This window comes from Myotis myotis, unplaced genomic scaffold (assembly GCF_014108235.1).
Source record: "Myotis myotis isolate mMyoMyo1 unplaced genomic scaffold, mMyoMyo1.p scaffold_m19_p_18, whole genome shotgun sequence".
Taxonomy (NCBI): domain Eukaryota; kingdom Metazoa; phylum Chordata; class Mammalia; order Chiroptera; family Vespertilionidae; genus Myotis; species Myotis myotis.
Window position 1 is genome coordinate 39787079 of NW_023416322.1, and position 21445 is coordinate 39808523.

At 39.5% G+C, this 21445-nt stretch overlaps 1 long non-coding RNA gene across 1 annotated transcript in view; it reads left to right on the top strand.

Moving 5' to 3' along the window:
• Positions 1-14270: 14270 nt before the first annotated feature.
• Positions 14271-21445, top strand: part of LOC118672681 — a 48405-nt gene continuing 41230 nt past the window's right edge. The window contains exon 1 of the long non-coding RNA XR_004973175.1: positions 14271-14316. This is a non-coding gene — a long non-coding RNA (uncharacterized LOC118672681). The remainder of the gene's footprint in view (positions 14317-21445) is intronic.

Sequence of the window (21445 nt, forward strand, 5' to 3'; positions counted from 1 at the left end):
TGAGTAAGGCGAAAGCTCCTCCTAGAAAGGAGAATCGATTGCCAGGACATGCGATGCAATTAGGATTGTGCCAGTTTCTCAAACCAGCGTGCCCTCTCTAAGGACCCTTATGGACACATTTCCTGCTAGAGCCTAGACGTGATTGCAGGGTTCTGAGTGTTAAAACGGCAGATGTGAGGTGTCAGAGGAGACGGGACCACCGAGGGTGTAGATTTGACCTATTCTCTTTTTGTCTTCTGCATGTATTTTATTTCATGCATGTATTTTAAAAGCATATAAAATAGTCTAAATCAAAGGAACAGTATGTTAATATTTTATTACCTCAAGTAAATAATTTATCTTTAAATTATTAGCAATAGTGAAATATCCTATACTTTTCCAAGCCTAAATAATCAGAATATAAGGATGTATGATAGGGGAGAGTAAAGCTACACAAGAGAAGGACAATTTTGACAGTTTGGCTCACAGCATGTTTATCATGAAATATACCCAGCTCTTTGGTTAAAATAGTGCTTGGAGTATTTATAATGGAAAAGAAAAAGTATAAACATTGGAAGCAGGGTCACATCCTGTCATTTAGCATTTGTGCAAGCTTAATAAAAATCTCTCCTTCTGTGAACTAGGGCTAATAATATTAATTTGACAATGTTGTTTCAGAAAGAAAAAATTAAAAATACCTCTCAAGTCACAAGGATAATATCTATAATTTTCAAACTAAATGTTGGTACCATTTTTCTGCGTAGGAAAGTCTAGAAGAAATGTGTAATGTATGTGTGTGTTTATAAATTAATCAACAAAATGCTGTTTAAAAATTCTTATTGCTTGGATAAAAACAACATTAGTAAAGAGAATTACGATCGCAAGGCTGCAAATCCCTATGTCCCTCAAAGCTAGTTCTTTGAATCCCTTTCTCTGGACTTTGCCACATCTTCTCTAAAAATTCATCAATGAAGTAAATCATTATCTAGTTCTTAAGTGTGCTTCTCCAAATCTCCTACTTTAGAAATGTAGTTCCAGAGGGGAAAGATAAAAAGAAATAAAATCAAGAAAGCTTAGATTAAACAATTGCCTATTTCTTTTGACTCTGGCCCTGTTTCCAGTCCTTGAAAACTGATTTTTCAACACTAAATGAGAACCTAGAGTATGGCAGATTTTAGTGTTGAAGGCTGGAGATAAAAAATGTGAATGGAACATGGGATATGATTTTAAAGTGTTCCAAATACGGTTGAAGACTGGCACATTAATGGACAATTTCAGTATAAAATGCCAAGTGGAGCCCGGCCAGCATGGCTTAGTGGTTGAGCATTGACCTATGAACCAGGAGGTCACGGTTCAATTACCAGTCAGGGCACATGCCTGGGTTGCGGGCTCCATCCCCAGTGTGGGGCGTGCAGGAGGCAGCCAATCAATGATTCTCTCTCATCATTGATGTTTCTAGCTCTCTCTCCCTCTCCCTTCCTCTCTGAAATCAATAAAAATATATTTTTTTAAAAAAGTAAATAATAAAATACTAAGTGGGAAAATAATTCCCATAGGTTACTTTGGGGCATGGAGGAGGTGAATTTTCCCCAGAGGATAAAGTGCCACAAAATGCACATTGGTGATTGTGTGACATCTGCATCATCTTTGAGGTGTTTCAGGTGTTTTTCTTGTCAGAGACAAAGTGCCCAACTGTATGATCTTCATCAGTTTCTTTAAAATGTACAGTACATATTTGTCAGTCTTAACATTCAACAAGAGTATATTTTCTCTGTGTTACTATTTTGCTTACTGAAAATCACAGAGAAGGGCTGCTGAATGAGGAAAAACTTTGGGTATCTTTCAGTGTAAGAGTTTGAAGACAGTACTTTCATCCCAATGTCTCTCTCAGTACCTGACACATGGTAGGTACCCAGCAAGTTGATGGACAAGTGTTATAATCATTACCCACAGCTCTACCTATGAGGCACTCTTTTATTTTTTGTTAATCCTCACCTGAGGATATTTTTCCCATTGATTTTTTATAAGAGAGTAGAAGGGAGGGAAAGATGGAGAGAGAAAAACATTACTGTGCGAGAGACACATGGATTGGTTGCCTCCCACACATGCCCCCGCCAGGGGCAAGGATGGAGCCTTGTAACTGAGGTTTGTGCCCTTGATGGGAATCAAATGTTGACACACTAACCACTGAGCCAAACCAGCTAAGGCTACAAGGCACTCTGTTAGCGTACTAGAATATCAAAGAGAATTGAGAAAGAATTCACATTCCTTTGGCTTCCTTCAGGAAAACAATCAGAGAGCCTGGATAATGTTGGAGTGGTCTCATTATGTCAACAAACTAGCTTCCATCTCTCTTTGATGCATACAGTAGTCTTACAGGTATGAGAACCCAAAGAGGAATAAAAGGTAAATCATTCAGATTTGCCCATCCACTATGTGTGAAGCGCTTTCGTTGATACTAATAAGCAACTTAATAGATAGGGTGCCTCTATAGCTTATGAGAAAGGGCCATTGCCAGCAGTTAATGAGTGCGGAAACTGCCCAATTCCTCTAGTAAAACCAATTTTTACACGGCTGCAGGAAGGCTTTTAAAGGTTGAGGTTTGGATGTGTGAAACTCCGGGCTCCGGCTTGGGAAACCAGCAGAGGCTCAAGCCCAGCTGTTTAAAATCCTTCCCCAGAAATGTAATATTTTCCTTATGAACAGCACGTGCCCCCTCGGGTGCTATCCTTCCTGTTCTAATGTCCCGTCACCTGACCAGCACGCCCCCTGTGTGTGTTTATAGCCGCATAACGGAGATTAGTGGCCTCAGGTGTCGTTACCACACAGTCACAGGACTGCAAGCAAAGCATACTGTCTGGCATTTATCTCTGAAAATCGGCCTCAGTGGATGTATTCGTTAAGGGTGAAAGTCATAAACTTGGATAAAAATCCGTTTTCTATAATTTGCATCTTAAAAAAGGCAGTTGCAAGTTATCTGAGAGAACCAGTGGCGACAGCACGGTTTGAGATGACCTAGTTCAGGGGTTCTAGACTCCATCAGCTACATCATCACTCCCTACCCTCCAGAATGGCTCTAATGAAAGACAGACAACAATAAGTGCTGGTGACAGTGAGGAGAAACGGGGACCCTCCTGCCCCGTGGTCAGGGTGTAAATAGTGTAGCCACTTTGGAAAACACCTTGGCGATTGTGTTCTAGGTTAGTAAAGGGTTGCCATAAGACCGCCCTGTTTCCATCCCTAGTATCTATCCAAGAGAATTACAAACCTATGTCCCGCAAAGACTGCTAGGTGAATGTTCATAACAGCACTACTCATAACAGACAGCCCGTCCAGATGCCCCTCAGCTAGTGAATGGGTACATACCATGTGACCTATTCATACAGTGGGTTTATATTTGACAATAAAATGGATGAAATTACTGCTATATGTCAAAATGAATGAATCTTACCAACATTATATTAAGTGAAAGAAGCTCATGTACTGTATGATATGTCAGTCTGCATATATATATACATATATACACACATATACATGCGTGTGTGAGTATATATATACACACACACACGCACACACACACTCACACACATATACACTAGAGGACTGGTGCACTATATTTGTGCACAGGTAGGGTCCCTAGGCCTGGCCGACGATCACTGGCAGTGCGATCGAGGGGGCCCCACTGGCACCCACCTTGGCTGGCCTGGGGCCTGTGGGCTGGGGGTGGCTTCCTGCATTGAGCATCTGCTCCCTGGTGATCAGTGTGCATCATAGCAACCGGTCATTCGGCCGTTCAGTCAATTTACATATTAGGATGGATATATATATATATATATATAAAACAAATCTATGGAACAGAGTACAGGCTGGTAGTTACCTAGATTGAGTTGGGAATAGGCGGTGACTGCCAATGGGTACCATGTATCTTCTGGGGGATATGGGAATGCACGGTTTACCTTTTTTCCATCTTTCTTTTTTCCACTGACTTATGACATTGAATTTTAACATCACATCTTAAAATGGCACCTAGTAGAGACCTTTTTTATTCACTCTTCAACCCTGCTTTATAATTAATATTTTAGACCATGTACGTGAAAGATACTTATTGATATATTAAGCCCTAATGCTGTATTGTTATTTTGTGTTTGTTTGTTTTTTCTGTTTCTCTTCCCTTGCCTTCATGTACATTACTTGAATATTTCCTTTGATGACTTTCGAAGAAATCTCTTTCCATAGTTTTCTTAATGCTAACTTTAATATTTCAATACACATGATTATCAGTCTACTGGCATCAACAATTTTTACCACTTCAAGTAAAGTGAGAATGCCTTCCTTCTATTTAGGTTCCTTTATCGTCCTTACTTTTAAATATTGTAATTCCTAATTGGATAATTATATATATTTAGAAAACTCATAAAGAAAAGGATCAGCTATTTTGTTTAATAATTTTTGTATTCTCTCAATTTTCCCTTATTTCCTGACATTCCAAGGTTGTTTCATTGATCTCAGGTTGTTTTCCTTGCCTTTAGTCTTTAGAAGCTAAATTATGATATCTTATCTTAGATTTCCCTGAGTTTACCCTACCTGATGTTTGCTCTTGCTTTAACTTGTGGGTTCATGATTTTTTTGGCCAAATTTGGGAAGTTTTAAGCCACTAATTCCTTAAATATTCTTTCATCCCCACTGTCTTTACCTTGCATTCTTGGACTCTGGTGATATAAATGTTTGGGTCTTTGTTGTTGTTGTTGTTGTTGATCTACAAGTTCCTGAGGTTCGGTAATAAATAATAAATGACTTTTATTAAAACAAGAACTAGAGTGAAAAAGTTAGCCAGATAAAACAGGGGATGCCATGGAGAGAATAGCATGTGAAGGCGCGTGAATGCCATAGAGCAGGATAAGTGAGAAAATGTGAATGGTAAATTCAGAATTCACGCAGTGTGCAGTTCCAGAGGGTGGGAGTAGGTGCATACTCTGGAGGTCTTGAATGTGCTAGGAGCTTGTGAACGGCGGTGAGCAAGAGAATGCAGTGGATTTGGCAGTATCACTCTGAATGCCTGTCAACTACTGAAACAGTGATTTAAAAAAAAAAAAAAAAAGGTTGGCGGAAAACGGATGATAATAGTGTTTTGTGTTGTGTCAGGAAATTTCGGTCCTGCTGGGTAATTGGGAATATTTGATAACTTTGTAACACAGTTCATCAAAGTCTTCATCAGGAGAGAAGACTTCTTCCGAGCCAGAACTGCTCGCCTGTCATTATCCTTTTCGATCACCATCACCTCTCTGTCTTTCAAAAGAAAACCCCAGCCCAGCTGCGTGTTTCAGCACTGTAGCCACTCCGCTGTATTGACATGGAGTCAGCTCAGACAATTCACAGTAACCCTGTTCTAAACACAAATAACTGAGCACTCAATTTAGAAGTAACGGGCTAGTTCTTCCGTGTTTAAGTCTGATCACGAGCTTTAGGAGGCTTAAAGAAAGTGTTTTGCAAAATAAAAAAAGTTAATATCAATAAGAGGCCACAAAGAATACATAAAAATTGAATATTCAAAAGACTGTCAACAGCACTCTGTGTAGGACATACTCTCCTGCTTAGTTATATTGCCAAGGACTAGATTTTAAACATTCTGGCCAAAGAAGCGTTTCTATGCTCTTCTGGAATTAATGGACCGTTAATGAGTTACAGACACAGCAGTTTCTGGTGGAGCAGATCAAAAACAATCCATATTTGTTTAATGGGCACTAGTCGTCAGACCACTAGATTTTCCAACTCTGTCAAGGATGAAATCTACAATTTACTACATGGTGTGTGTAGAAAGGTGGCAGGAGAGGCAGAGAGAGGGAGAAAATTGATGGTAGACAAATAGGGTTAGTGACACTCATTATTTCTAATAGTATGTCAGATACTGTACTTATGGAATCAAAATCCTTATATAAAATAATTACTCCTAAGTTAGACTGTAATATGATCTTGGCTTTGCAATGAATACAAGCCTTATAATCGGCAAATACTATCATGCTGCCTTTTGAATTTTAATTTATACTTTTGTTACTATATTGCTTCTTACTACAGGTTTTCTCCATTGCTTTTTTAAAATTTAATCAAAGTTTTCAATGTCTTTCTCTGTCCCTCTTTATTCTTACTCTTCTGAAAAATTACTCTTCACATTTACACAGTTGCTTCCACCAATCCTCTAGCCCCCAACACAGAACTTGGATATAGAAATGTGTTTTCAAATATTATGATATGGTGCTATTGGGCGTCCAGTCACCAAATGTGTGGAAAACTTTAATTTCAAGTTGTGTTTCCTTAGATTGTGTCTGCATAATTTTCCAGTTTCCCGAAAGAATTAACCTAGCTAAAACACTTGTGTTTCAGCAGCTAGGTGTGTTTCTTTTCAATTCCTTTCATTACTGGGTTTATGAAGAAGATCCATTGCTTCTCCCATATGAAGTGGAGGAATTTTCATTCCCAGCTGGAGGCCCGGTGCACGAATTTGTACATGGGTGGGGTCCAGCTGGCCTTCCCCGATGGGGGCCATTGTGCCGGGTTGGCAGGGGGGAGGGGGAACAACAGATGCCCTGTGAACCTGGCAGCAGGCTGGCCCTCAGGCCCGGCAACCAGTAAGTGACTCTGGTAGGTGGGGGACAGTGCTCCCGGAAGTGAAGAGGGGCTTAGGGGGCCCAAGGCAGCAATTTTCTGGAGTTCAAAGACCACAGGGGCAGGGCTCAGGGTCACAGGACAGTCCAGTGATAGATGCCTCAATTGGGGGGCATCATGGGGGCACCTGTCCATATTAACCCTCAGGCTGTCTTGAAGGGGGGCTGGGTTCCACCTTCCTTGTCATCCTCCCTGATGGCTGTTGGCAGAAGGTGACTCTGGGGCTGTCTTGTCTTAGGCACATAACCCAACCCCCAGAGATCAGGAGGCCCACCCCTCTGCACTAGGAGCAAACCAGCCCTGCCAGTGTGGCCCAGTGGTCAGGTGACCAAGGGAGTGTGGTCCTAGGAACCAGGGGGTGGGGCTAGGTGAACAACCTGAAGTGGTTAGTTAAACAAGGAGGTGGGCCTGGTGAATAGCTGGAAGTGGTCCAGTGATGAAGGGGTGGGGGCAGAAGGTGACTCTGTGGCTCTCTGGTGTTAGGCATGTAACCCAACCCCCAGAGATCAGGAGGCACACCCCCTCTGCAGGAAGTTCAGTCCAGTGCTGTGCTGCCAGTGTGGCCCAGTGGTCAGGTGACCAAGGGGGTGGGGTCCCGGGAACAATGGGGTGGGGCCAGGTGAACAGCTGGAAGTGTTCCAGTGACAAAGGGGGTGGAGCCAGGTGTACTTGAAGAGTGGTCAGCGGAACAAGGGGCTAGGGCAGGGGTGGGCAAACTTTTTGACTCGAGGGCCACAATAGGTTCTTAAACTGGACCAGAGGGCCGGAACAAAAGCATGGATGGAGTGTTTGTGTGAACTAATATAAATTCAAAATAAACATCATTACATAGAAGGGTACGGTCTTTTTTTTTTTTAGTTTTATTCATTTCAAACGGGCCGAATCCAGCCCGCGGGCCGTAGTTTGCCCAGGGCTGGGTAGGGCCACGTGAATAGGGAATAGGCTCATGTCAGGACAGAGATGTCCCCCCCTCACCCCATAGGGCAGACTTTGGATGGCAGCCAGAGGGTTCTTGTCCTGGGGAACAAGGGATGCTCTGTGAACCAGGCAACAGGCTGGCCTCAGGGCCCAGCGAGCCATAAAGGGACTCTGGTGCGGGGAGGACAGTGCTGTCAGAAGGGATGAGGGGTTATGGGGCCCAACGCAGCTGTTTCCCTGAGATCAAAGCCTACAGGCAGGGCTCAGGGTCCCAGGACAGTTTATTGAGCGATGCCTTGATGGTGGCACCACTCGGAGTAGGGGGCCTCATGCACCCACGTGGCTGTCTTGAAGTGGATCTGGCGTCCACCTTCCTTGCTCTCCTCCCCGCCACGTAGAAGTAGCCTGTGTGCAGAAGGTGACTGTGGACTGTTGGTGTTAGGGAGGTAACCCAACCCCAAGAAATCGGGAGGTCCTCCCCTCGGGGGGAGGAGCAAAACCAGGCTGGCAGGTGTGTCCCAGTGGTCAGGGGAATAAGTGGGAGGGGTCTCTGTTTCTTGGTAAAAAATTCAGGGAAAGGTACACTGAGTGGCTCAGTTTGGGGGTGGGTTGGGGGAGTCTCCCCCACTCCTGGAAGGAGTGCCAGATCAATTGTACTAACACAGAGGACTCAAAAATGCATAGTTACCAGCAAAGCAAGGCCTGAAGAAAGTGGGTGCTGAGCAGCTAATCCTATTTTGTCCATGATAGCGGAGTTTAGGAATTTGTTTGTTTCTAAGATGATATTCTACTAAAATTTATGTCTGCTGTGTCTGTTCCTTTTATTACTATGTGAAATATGCTAGCTAGAAATTCAAGCTGTACACTTAAATGTATTGTCCAGCTCGATGGTGTTGTACATGGTGTCTGTATGTATACCCAGGAAACTTGGCTCACCGGTGTGCTAATTGTTCCCTATTTTACCTGCATTGACTATTTCGGTGACATCTGTATGGAAAAGTTAAATGTAATCAAAAGTAAAAGCCATGATTGATCCGATCAGCCAGCTCAGGGTGTACTGGGCACTTTAGATCAGAGTGGGACTTGCACGTTTCATTAAGTCCAGGGGAGTCCTGGTGCTTTCAGTCCAGCGTTTGCCCACTGTCCTGCTGTGGGCTTGGTTTTCCTCCCCTCGGTATCGAATCTGCTCACTGCTTTTGGTTTGCTTAGTTACCACATTTGACACTGGCTAGAAGCCAGACCTTGTGGTGTTTGTTCACAGGTTACCAAGCTTTCCTCAAATCATCACCAGCATAATGGGCTCCGCGAATTCTGAGAAATGGTCAGCAGGAGGTCCCGCATCTTCCCAGGAGCAGCCCGCAAATGGGAAGCAAAGTGGTTCGGGAAGCTGACAGATTTCAGCTGCATGTAGAGCTGACAACAGTGACACCGGTCAAGCTGAAGAGCAGCTGTTGGTGTTGTTAGGTGGCCTGATGCTGTGCCGGTTGCTCTGTCGAGTCCTCTCTCATCTTCCTGGTCACAACGTTACGAAGCAGGCATTACTAACTTGGATTTACCAATGAGGAAACTCAAGCCCAGAGGTTAATTTAGCTATTTGACACAGCTCGTTATTGTTTCCAGATTCCAAATCTTGCCATTTGAGATTAAACCATGGGTTTTAGTATCCCGATTTTAAATGAATTCAGATGAACCTACAAGTATTAGATTCATGACAGATTGTTAAATGCAAGGGATATTATATGTTAAAATACTGACTTCTTGTAAAAGAACTTTAATGTCATGGTTTGTTTGTTTTTTGAGTGGGGAGATTAATGAAATCCTGAATTAATGGTACATATATGAAAAGTATTTCTCTATTAGAATGTATTTAATACATTAAATACATTTACATTTGTAAAGTCACTTGTAACATTGATTTTAAGCAATTCTTAAATAATAATGAATTACATCACTTAGCCCTCTCTGAAATCAATAAAAACATACTTTTAATAAAAAGAACATTTCAGAAAGGATTATGTAATGTTAGTTTCTTTCATTTTTTTCACCAGTAAAGTAGCTGGGAAAGAAACACAAACTAATCTCATAAACAGATTTTATATTGTAATTTATGTCAGGACAAAGCCAGAGAATTCCCACAAGTTGCCTGTCCAGGAGCTTGGACAAGGACGCTGAGGACAGTAGTCAGCACAGGTCCGGTGGTCAGTGAGGAGATGGCAGTTGAGCTTGTTAGTGGCCTGCACATTGTTCTCAAACTGCATCCATTTGAGGTGATCGTTCCTTTAATATAGGCGAACATACAAACAGTCAAACAAATAAAGCACCAGCACACGCGCGTGCGCACACACATACACACACACCTTAAGTAATTGTTATACCTCTACAAAGAAAGTGGCAATAAAGGGATATGCCACTGAGAGTGGAGGCAAGAAAATCAGCTTCATTAGCCCTGTAGTGGTGCCTGGGGATGGCTATGGGAAAGCAAACACGGAGGTGAACAGGGTTCAAGTCTGAGGACAGAAAATGAGATGGCAGAGGATAGCCTCTAGCTCACTTTCGGAATATTTTTTAAATTTTTTTTGCTGTGGCAGTTATACATGAATTTATGAAGTCTTAAGAATGGCATTCATATTACCCAAAGATTCAGTTTAGAATATTTAAATGAGGGATCCACTGGTACACAGATACCAATTTAGATTAACAGGATAATCATTTGCTATTCAAATTAATTAAATTATGTCTCAAATCATAAATCCTGTGCTTCATTGTTTATTACATATAATGAAAAAGAAAAGACAAAGCATCTTCATAGTTGCTTCATCAGTATTATTATATAAAAATATCTTTATTTCCACTTCATAAAATTACTCTTATTGATGATTTGAAACCTTCATTTATCAATTCGATTACTGTGCAAAAGAATGTTAAATATTAGACTTTTAATACCCATTGGTATTCACTGAAATAGAGTGCTTTCAGGGAATCGAGTTCTTTCTTTAGTTAACTTAGTTATTGCATGGTTATTTGAACTATTACATTTTCTTTGTTAGCACTGTAAAAGAATGCCCAGCTGATTTTGTAATGCTTCCTCAACACCGAAATGATTTGGAGTATGCTCCATTTCCATCCGAAACTTAAAGAAAACAGATGTCTTTTTTATTTGTCGTCTTGTCAGCTGCATATCAAAATTTGTACGTGTCCTATAAGCAGTGCCATTTTCATAGGAACAGAAACAGATCAAACCGCGCCTAAGCCAACAATGCTTTTTGTCAACTTCATTGTAGGCAAAATAGTAGGCAGATCCACTCACATACATGTTAAGATATTTTTTCATGACATGTTATAAATTGTTAGTACTCATTCCTCACCTCTAAAATAATCAGAAAGTCAAGCATAGTTATTATATTTTCCATAAAAAATGAATACTGTTTAAGTAGGATGCTAATACTGATAAGACTGCAGATTCTTTTCAGATAAATTGAAGAGTAATAGAATCAGGCTGGTATACTCAATTTGTGTCTTTTTCCTGAATTATTATTATTTTATCTGCCTTTCGGAAAACATTTGCTTGGTGTTAAAAAAATAAATTTAACATCAGCTTCTTTAGTTCAAACATTGGGTACATGCAGCTACTTGCATGTATAAAAGTTATCTCTTTTTAGTGATTACTTGTCTCTTTGTATTTTGCATAGAACAAATAGTTTAACCCATTTTCCATGCCTGAAATTTCTTTCCTTTTTAAAATGCTACATTTCTGTACTAGTGTTACATGGTATTTTATGTATTTTATGCCTAAGAAGAAAAGGTGGCATTTATTTGAAAAAAAATTTCACTGAGCCACGCCTAAGAAGAAAAGGTGGCATTTATTTGAAAAAAAATTTCACTGAGCCACATGCTAAGCATCTTCTACATATATAAGTTCAATAACTTAATTTTGAATTATATTTTTCACATTGTAGATAAAGGATATTCAGATGTAAGCAGAGTGAGTTGCTTTTACAGGAGGGAGTATGATAGGTTGTGAATCCATGTCTGTGTACCTTTAACATCAAAGCTCGCTTGGACTTCCTGTTCTATTTCTGATGGAGTAGCTAACATCAGACCAATGAACTCCTACTAAGAACTGAAAACAATAAAATCTTAAAATAAGAAAACAAAGAAATGAAAGGAGGAAGCAGTGGTCAGATGGCACTGGAGACCGGGTGAGAAAGGGAAGACTTGAGGGAACAGAAATCTTAGAGCAGGAAGTGGAGGCCCTCAAAGGAGTGACCCAGAATTCCTTCATTCCTTTTTCAGATCCGTTCCCCAGTGCAGGACACTGGCCTCATGAAATATAGTTAAACTAGAATCCCAGTGGAAAGGAAGGCAGTGAACTGAGTATCACTTTCTGCTCTCTTTTTCCTTTAAGGCGGGATCTGATTTCTAAAGAGCACAGGGCCGGAAGCAGAGATGGGAGCAGAAGACTGTGACATGGAGAGGTGTGTGGAGGGTCTGCATTGCTGGTGGACTTCTAATTCATCAACTGCTATGAGTAATGGTTCATTCAGCAAATGTGCATGGCACTCCGTGTGAGTAAGTCGTGATTTCAGCTGGGAGAGTCTGTTGAGGAGTCCATCATTTAAAGGGTTCCTGGTAAAGGAGTTGTATTGGACATTTCTCATGTCCCTATGTCTACATTATGCAATTAGACATTCTCTCTTCCATGATCCTGAATTACAAGAAGCCTTCATTTAACGTTGTCGATAGCTTATTGGAAACTGCAGCTAGGTAGTGAAACATGCTTTGTCTCTCCAGTTAAAAAGTAAATATGTTTTTTATCAATTTCAGAGAAGAAGGGAGGGGAGAAAGAGATAGAAGCATCAGTGAGAGGATCATTGATTGGCGGCTGCCTCCTTCACAACCCCCACTGGGAACTGAGCCCCAAATCCTGCTATGTGCCCACACAGGGACTCAAACCATGACCTCCTGGTTCATAGGCTAGACCCTTAACCACTGAGCCACTCTGGCCATCATGCACTGTAAAGTTTATATTTTAAACAGAATACTTGAAATTACATTAGGAAGTATTTAAAATTATTTTTAAGAGTTAGGAAACAATATTGATGATTTTTAGAATTGCCTTTGAAAAATCTATATCTCTGTTTAGGCAGTTGGTTGAAAAAAACTACACACACACACACACACACACACACACACACAGATTTTCTACCTTTTTAAAATAGAAGTTTTGTGTTTTGTTTTTTTTAACAATCTGACAACCCACATAAATTCCAAACTGTTTTTATGGTGCTTTTTCATTATTTTTTGTTGCTTGCTAATTACTTTTCTTGCCCGATTTCATTTGCAGTTTGAATAAATAAACTGTTACTTTCTGCCTGTGGGTGACTAGCGGAATAGTCAATAGGCCGCTGCAATAAAATCATAAATTTCTTTGAACAGGCAATTTCCAACATATACTTCCACAGAGGGTTTCTAAATCTCTACTGTTAGAGAAACAACTTTATGAAAACTGCAAAGTTCTATGCTAATTTTTAAAAGCTTGAGTTCGATGAAGATGGAGTCAAATGATTGGTTGTTATATTTTGACGCAGCAAAGAATGATTTCACTGATGATAAATGTGAACCCCTTTGTTCACATTTATTTGATACATATGCTTCACAAACTCATTGAGAGAATTGGTTTTGGTAGTAATCAATTAACTGTATGTTTTTGGGGTGTCAGTCAACTAAAAGCTTTGAAAAACTTGGCTGATTTTAATAATTGATATTCAAAATTTAGCTTGTTTTCTAACTTTTCTTCCATTCAACTGCAAACCAGTTAAGCATATGCATAAGAGTCAACAATTTCAGCCTTTGTGGGGTTTTTTTAAATAAAACCCTAAGTAAATTTTAAAACTTATGCCCATGTTTTTAATTGAATTTGTCTAGCGTTGAGATAGAAAAATCATGAGTATTTAAAATCTGATTTACAGCATGATAAGATATATGCAGTACTACAGTAATACTGAAATTTAGAATTCTGTAGAGAAAATGCATCCTTATTCGCCCTTCTGAATTGGTGGTGATATTTCTCTTTCAAATATTCGACTTACAAAGATATGTATATATCACAAGTATACTTTTACATAAATAATTGTGGAATCTATATATATAAAAGGCTAAGCAACCATCGCATCCAAAACAACTGAATGGACGACCAAACAGGCTGGCAGGAGGTTAGTGAGGGGCAACCAAACGACTGAGCAGCAGGCAGTGTGGGGCTACCAGGCTGGCAGGGGGGGGGCAGTTGGGGCAACCACACTGGCAGGGGGGGCAGGCAGTTAGGGGTGAGCAGGCAGGCAGGCAGGTGAGCAGTTAGGAGCCAGTGGTCCCAGATTGTGAGAGGGATGTCTGGCTAGCAGTATTTGGACATCCCCCGAGGGTTCCTGATTGGAGAGAGTGCAGGCTGGGCCGAGGGAACCCCCCCCATGCACGAATTTCGTGCACCGGGCCTCTAGTATTTAATAACATAGTAAAATATGTTTATGCGTGTTTTTTTTAAGAAAAAGGTCACAATGCCTCTCACATGAAAAATTTAACCTATAGGCGCCTCTATTCTAATGATGTTCATACTTGTTTGTGAAATATTCTAGTAAGACTGTCTTTTTGAAATACAAAGGCAAATGCTAAATAGCCAACCTCTCTGAAATGATGCTACAAACTCCCTTATTCTGCAGATGTCTCGCGGGTCAGATAAAGGACTCATGCTCCATCTTAAAGCAGGTAGGTGCTTTCTCCTCTTTTGGCAGCTTCTCTACTAAGTGCAACATGGAGGTGGTGATGACCTAGACATTCTCCCTTTGACAATTTGGAAATATTTCATCAGCTGCTGCTAAGGCTTCCCACTGGTTCTGGTTTTTAATGACGTGAAAGTGCACCTAAGTTCAGCAATTTCCATTTCCAAGGGAAGAAAGAAGAAAGAGGGCTTCCACAGCCCATTAGTACAGGAGGGTGTTTACGGACAAGGGTCAGACTCCTGGGGTCATTGTTCCAAAAACTTTTGGATAATTAGACTAAAATTTGCATAAACATCAGAAATGTGGAATGCTCATCGGAAATGAGCTATTGGAGGTCATTGCACAACCTCACCGTGATGCGCGTCACAGTTCCAGCCAAGGGGCTCTGCAGTATTGCACTGATTACAACAGGAAACCAAGGCAGAGCTGACCAAAATAGACATAAAATCGTTTTTGGGAAGTAGGCGGGCTATGAAGCAGAGGATTGGCGGTAAGCAGACAAAAATCAAGACATGAGAAAAAAGGAAATGGTTGCAGAGAACTTTACTCCAAGAAATAATATGCCTGAAAACAGAAAAAAATACAGTATATCAAATTTATATTAACTTGGAAGTGATTCTGTATAAATTAGTAACAACAATTAGAGGACAGTTTGTAAATATTGCATACATTTTAAATAGGTAAAATAACTGACAGGCAACGTGAATTGGAAGGCACATCACCAAAAACCACTTTAACAATTTTCTAAGTACACACTTGGAAAGATTATAGGAATATAAAGAATTAGTATACTAAAATCTTTTAAAGTATTGTTCTTCCAAATGTATAAAAATATTCTCCACGAAACTCGAGTTAGGATTCATTAACTGAAAATTTCAGTTTTGACACATTAAAGTCAGGATATTATATGTTGTGAAAGTATATAGTTACAAAAATATATTGAATGAAACCTTTTAATTTAATATAGCAAAAAAGGAAGATATATCGTGGAAAGAATTGTGGACATATGTCATTATGGACATATGTCCAACACTCCGTTTTAAATTTATATCTTTTACACTGAAATTGGTAAATATTTATGATAGTTACACATAGTTAAGAAGCATCAAGAAGAAAATTAACCTCATTCTGATATTAGCAATTCATTTCATTAGTACCAAATACTTGATCAGACTTGAAAAAATTCAAGAGTCTTGCTCATCAACCCTGGGCCTGGGAACCATCTTTATATACCAGGGATAATGTTGTCTCTTTAATTATTGTAGGAAGTTTAGGGTTGTTGTAAATAGAATAATAGCTTCCCAAAGATGTCCACATTCTAACTTCCAGGACCTGTGAATATGTTAGTTTATAGGGAGGAATTAAGATTGCTAATCAGTAGACATTATCATATGAGACTAACATAGATCAGCCACGTGCCACCAATGTAATTCCATAATTTATCAACTCAGTTCTCAATTTGGGGATAACAATCTTCTAACACCATTTTTGAACACATAACCTAGTGCATATAATTATGGCTTTTGGTGGGATATTTAGTCAGGAGTGAAATTACATTCAATGCAAACAAAACTCATAGATAATGTTATTTTCTTTCTGCTGTCTGATTTAAAGATTTTTGTTTGGTTTCATTTTTAATTTTCAGGTGCTTGTCTGTTATTTACTAATATGTTGTTTTATTTGCATTTCCACTCCTCGAGTATCTTGAGTTTGTGGCTCAGTGTTAATACTATTTATCAACAACTTTTCCTAGTACTGGTTTTCAAATACCACATCTGATGTATCTTTTTCCTCTTCGTATTTGAATACATGTAAGTTAAAGCTTAGAGTCATTCTTCATATGCTTTAAAAACTATTTTATTTTATTGGTTCTTTGTCTTTTCCAAGTTTCAGTTTGGATACTTCCTATTAACCTATCATCTTTTGCAAACAGTCCTCTCCTTTGCTGTATCTAAGCTGCTATCATCCATACATTTCTCAATTCTAGAATTTTTATTTGTCCTTTCTATAAATAATTATCCTGTATGATTTTCTATCTTGTCTTATCTGGGGTAGCATATTACTATAATTTCAGCATCTAGATGAGCTATGGTTCTGTCTCTATTTCCTGTATTGTCTCTTGGTTTCGTTAGCTGGCAGTCCTTATATGTTTCATTGCACACCAGACATTGCGTATGACCACGAAGATGCTGGACAGCATTAACAGCCTCCAGAAATGATTCCATTTTTCCTTTGGTAGCAGGATATAGGCTTCTCTCCTCAACCCAATCACGTATTTAGTTAAATCAAGCCTGAACTTTGTATTGTCTTCGTTTTTCTCTGGTAGTGCCTCAAAACCAAATGACAGCTTTTCCTAGATTCTCACATACTGTTTTGTTAAACACACCTTACCCTACTGATACATCAGCATATTTTTAGCTTTTTAAATACATTTAAGGATTTTAAATAATGTTTCATTTTACATTTTTAGTTTTTGCAATGGTGTTCCCTGATAATTTAGCTCTCTCCTCAGAACAGGCATTATTGAACTATATGTTCTCCACTGCTCTCTCTCTCTGACTCATGAATATATATATATATATATATATATATATATATATATGCACATTTTATAATGTTCCCCAACTTTATACTGACCCTTAAAAATAGCCATTCAAAAAGTAGCAATATAAGCATAACTCCTTATAAGCACACATTACAATTCATGCATGTAGGATTGCTCAATTTCCTTAAAATAGGTACTAAACATGTAATTTTACAGAATTTAAAATTTATGGTTTGCAACTTAGGTAAATGGTAGTTCTGTTCAAAAAGACTTTATAGTGATTTCTTCAGTAACAGTCCTTAGCTCTCTGGTGTAATGTTTTCCAAAAAATAAAGAGAAATATCTCTTTAATAGGACTTAGGAAGATCCCATCCTCAGTATTCAATACAAGAGGCCCTGGAAAGTAGATGTCCTAATAGTATCATCTATTTGCTAAGCAAGAACTAAAGAGCTGCTGGACACTGCACAGTTATAGGTGCTGGTGACTCCTTTTCTGAGAAAAGAGACGTAAATCTTGTCTGTAGAAACATGTAGTCTAGTCTAAGTTTTACAGTCTAAGTTTACAGTAACTACATTTCACCATTTCATTGATATAACGGGTATTTATTGGGAGAGTTAGGAAAAACACCCAACATTTAGAATTGTCAGTTCCTGTTAGGTTGACTTGGGAAATTCTGAATCACCTGGGAGACGACTTGTTCCCTGTTTCACACGTTTTATTACTCAGATTCTCAAAGGTGTATACTTCGATCACAAGAATAAACAGGATATCTCCAGGTGACTTTGCATGCATAAATTTAAAATTGATAAGGAATTGACTTAATTTTATCTAATATTTCTATCGTTTGAAGTGCCTTTGCACTTGATAACAAAGAGAAGAGCAGAGACTGTGCTGTGGTATTTCAAGATATTCAGAAGCATCATGATAGAGATTGTAAATGCTAACTAGTCAAGTAGATGTAAATGATCATGCCGAGTTTTAAAAATCTGCCACCCAGATGTTTCATATTCTTCAGAGGTTAGTTTCCTAAGCCATGAGCATTATTATAATCCACAGAGGCCGAATGTAGGATCTGTGAATAATGGTATTGTATAAAATGCCTTATAACCTATAATGGCTAATAGGCCACCAGTGACTACCAGCTTGAGATGTAAGAATTGGTTGTCTCATCAAGAATAATTCACAACTAGTCAGTGTTCTGCTGATGTAATAACACGACCTTGATCTCTGTGCCGGGTCATGATTGCAAAATAATTAATTCCTTCACTTCGTCCATATTAGTGGGGACGGATGACTCCATCTATCAAGACATTGGAATGTTATTTAGGAGAATTCTTATCATATCCTTAACCCCTCTGCTACCTAAAGCGAAGGCAGATTTGTAAGGTTGGTTTTTGCTCTGTCTGGAAGGAGATTTATAATCATTGTTCTGTGCTGCCTGCATAAGATATGAGCCTGGGGAGTATTCCAGCTCTATGCTTTCATTTCTGTGATCGCTCTAATAACAGAAAACACTGAATTAATGTGCACTTGGTCTGCCTGGAGAGCTCAGGTCAGGGTCACCTATGACCTTGCAATTCAGCCCCAGCGGTTTGATTCACAGTAGAACTTATAATTTTTACTATTTGGAAGTAGTTTTCCTTAAATTATGAGCCTATTATAATTCAATAGGCAGTCCTCTGTGAAGCAGAGATCTGGAATTAATTTCCTCTCTTCAGGACCAGCTCTATCTCAAATTTTGGTGCATGATTTGCCCTCTTCAATGTATTCCAAAAAGGGTGCATGCCTGTCCCCATGTTTCATAGAGTAAGTGCAGGGATATGAGCCTAAAGAACACCGATTAACACAAGGAAATTAGTAATTGTGGGCATTTGAAATCACTGTGTAGACCAACTGCCCACTGTTTGAGAATCTGCATGACTAGGTCCTGATGCTGATTCATTTTCCTGGAGATCATGTCTGACTGTGCAAACTGATGAGATGTTTTCTCTCTTTGTTAGTTTCTCACTATTAAGGTATGGTTTTGAATCTGAGGGCAGTGCATGCATTATGTAGCGTCATGAAATGAATTTTACAAAGGGTGCACATTATGTTTGCCACATCACATCATCATTTAATCTCTTTTGATTTTGGTTGTGATCATACTAGCCCACCTCAAGGAGTGTTCTAATTCATTCATTTATTTACTCCCATTTACCCCACTTTCTCACTCCAACTCTCCCCCTCCACCATAGGCAATGATTCTAATACGTTGTTTTTTTTAAAGGAAATTACAATTTTTAAAATATATTTTATTGATTTTTTTACAGAGAGGAAGGGAGAGGGATAGAGAGTTAGAAACATCGATGAAAGAGAAACATCGATCAGCTGCCCCTCCTGCACACCCTCCACTGGGGATGTGCCCCAACCAAGGTACATGCCCTTGACCGGAATCGAACCTGGGACCCTTGAGTCTGCAGGCCGACGCTCCATCCACTGAGCCAAACCAGTTAGGGCATGATTCTAATATGTTTGATGTTACTCTCAACGTATGTACATGTCTTTAGTTACATACATCATTCTCTTCATTTTCAGTTAGCTAGTATATTTTTATATACTGCATCTGCTTTTTTTCACATGTGCATTTTTTGTGTTGTTCCTAATTGTTTATTGTACACCATGGTGTTAGTCTTATATACAGGGTGTCCCCAAAATGTATACACATACTTTGAATAATTCTAAAGGCAGTGTTATTAAACTACATTTCATTGTCAAAATTGAGCTATCATCTCTTAAGGTGGGTATACGTTTTTAGGGACACCCTGTATATATCACTTATTCACTCTTTAGGCAATAGAACCCCAATTGGCCTACAAATTCCTGTTACCAGAAATAATACTGAAAGGAACTCCTGCACACCTTCCCCCTCATGTGTGAGAACTCTTTTAGATAAAAACCCAGGAGCACACTTGCTAGATCAGACTGGTTTTTGGTACCTAACCTGGCTGCTCAGCCACAGTGACAGCCCGCTACCAGAATGCTTGCATCATGAAGCTCACAAGAGCCATGTGTGAGGTTTCCTTTCATCTGTATCCTCAGTAAATATTTGCATCATACAGCTTTCTCACTTGTTCTTTCTGATTGCTCTAAAGTGATATTTCATCTTGTTCCACTTTTTTTTTCTCAGAGATGACAATTGAGATTGAAGATCACTTTATAGGCTTGTTAGAATTTGTGTTGCTCTCTGGTTACTAGCTCATCACAGCCCTGCCTAATTTTCTATCAAGCTGTCTGGTTTTTGTTTTATTTTCTTGCTGGTTTATGTGCTCATTTATATCCTGTATTGACTGTCTTTGCTCAAGATGTTCTTTGCTGAGTAAAATCTTTAATTTTGATGTCATGAAATTTTTTTCTTGATTTGGCTCATCCGTTGTATTTTTGTCACTTTGTTTACTAGTAGGAAGCCCTTCCCTTTCCTGTGGTTCATTCCACTTGAAATCATCCAGAGAAGGTCACCCTGTAACTGCGTGAACACCTGAATCATTGCACTTGAATGCCTGTGTGCTTGTTGATGTTGTTATTTTGATTGTTGGTGGTGTTTTCATAGATAGAATATACATGCACTTTGGAGGGTAAGCACTGTATTGATTACGTGCCTTGTCTAGCATAGTGCCTGGCATACAGTAAGTTCTCAATAAATATTTATTAAAATACGCGTTTACAGCCATGGCACTGAAAACCAGACAGACGCCTAACAGGCAAAGAATGCAAAGTGAGGCAGTTAGTAGTGACATCAGCAGATCGACTCAGTGTAAAATCTTGCCCACAGGACAGCCTGCAGCCAGGTTCACGGAGTTAGTTCCTGGCCATCTGCTCTCCTGGTGGTTCCCCCAAACTCAGTTGTTTCCTCCCATCATCCCCTATTGCACTCCCCCCCCCCCCCCCCCGCTCATGCAGGAAACAGCTTCTACACTGAGCAGCAAAATGATGTCTAAGGTGATCCAATAATCTTATCTACCTTATGTTGCTTTGTAGAACTTAATTGGAATTAAGTTTAAAGGGACAACTCTTTGTTCATCCTCTGAAGCATAGTTGAAAATTTCCTCAGTTCTTTCCTTCCATGGTTACTTTATAAGAAACAGAGTGGATATTCAGAGTGTGGAGAAAAGACTCTTGGGTTCAAGTTTCAAATCTACAGTAAATTAGAAGTATAACCGTAGACAGTTTCCTTAAATACTCTTCCCTTTATGTTTTTGTTTTTATTCTGTCTTAAATGAGGGGATACTAGTCTATGCGAAGTTCTTAGCACAGAGCCTGGGCATATAATGAGAACTCATTATTAGTTGCTACTAGTCAATATCGATGGCATTTTAACTGATGAAATGAAAAGGAAGCTGCAGTACGAAATCAAGAGGGACCTAAGGCCACTGTTACTTCTCCAACAGGCACATCTAGTAGCTGTGAGCATGCGGACATCTCAGATACAAAATCATTAAAAACTGAACTGTTGTAAAACCTTGAATTGACCAAAAGTTCAATGTGGCTCACGGGATGCCACTGGGTAACATTAATCTTTACTTTTTGCCTCAT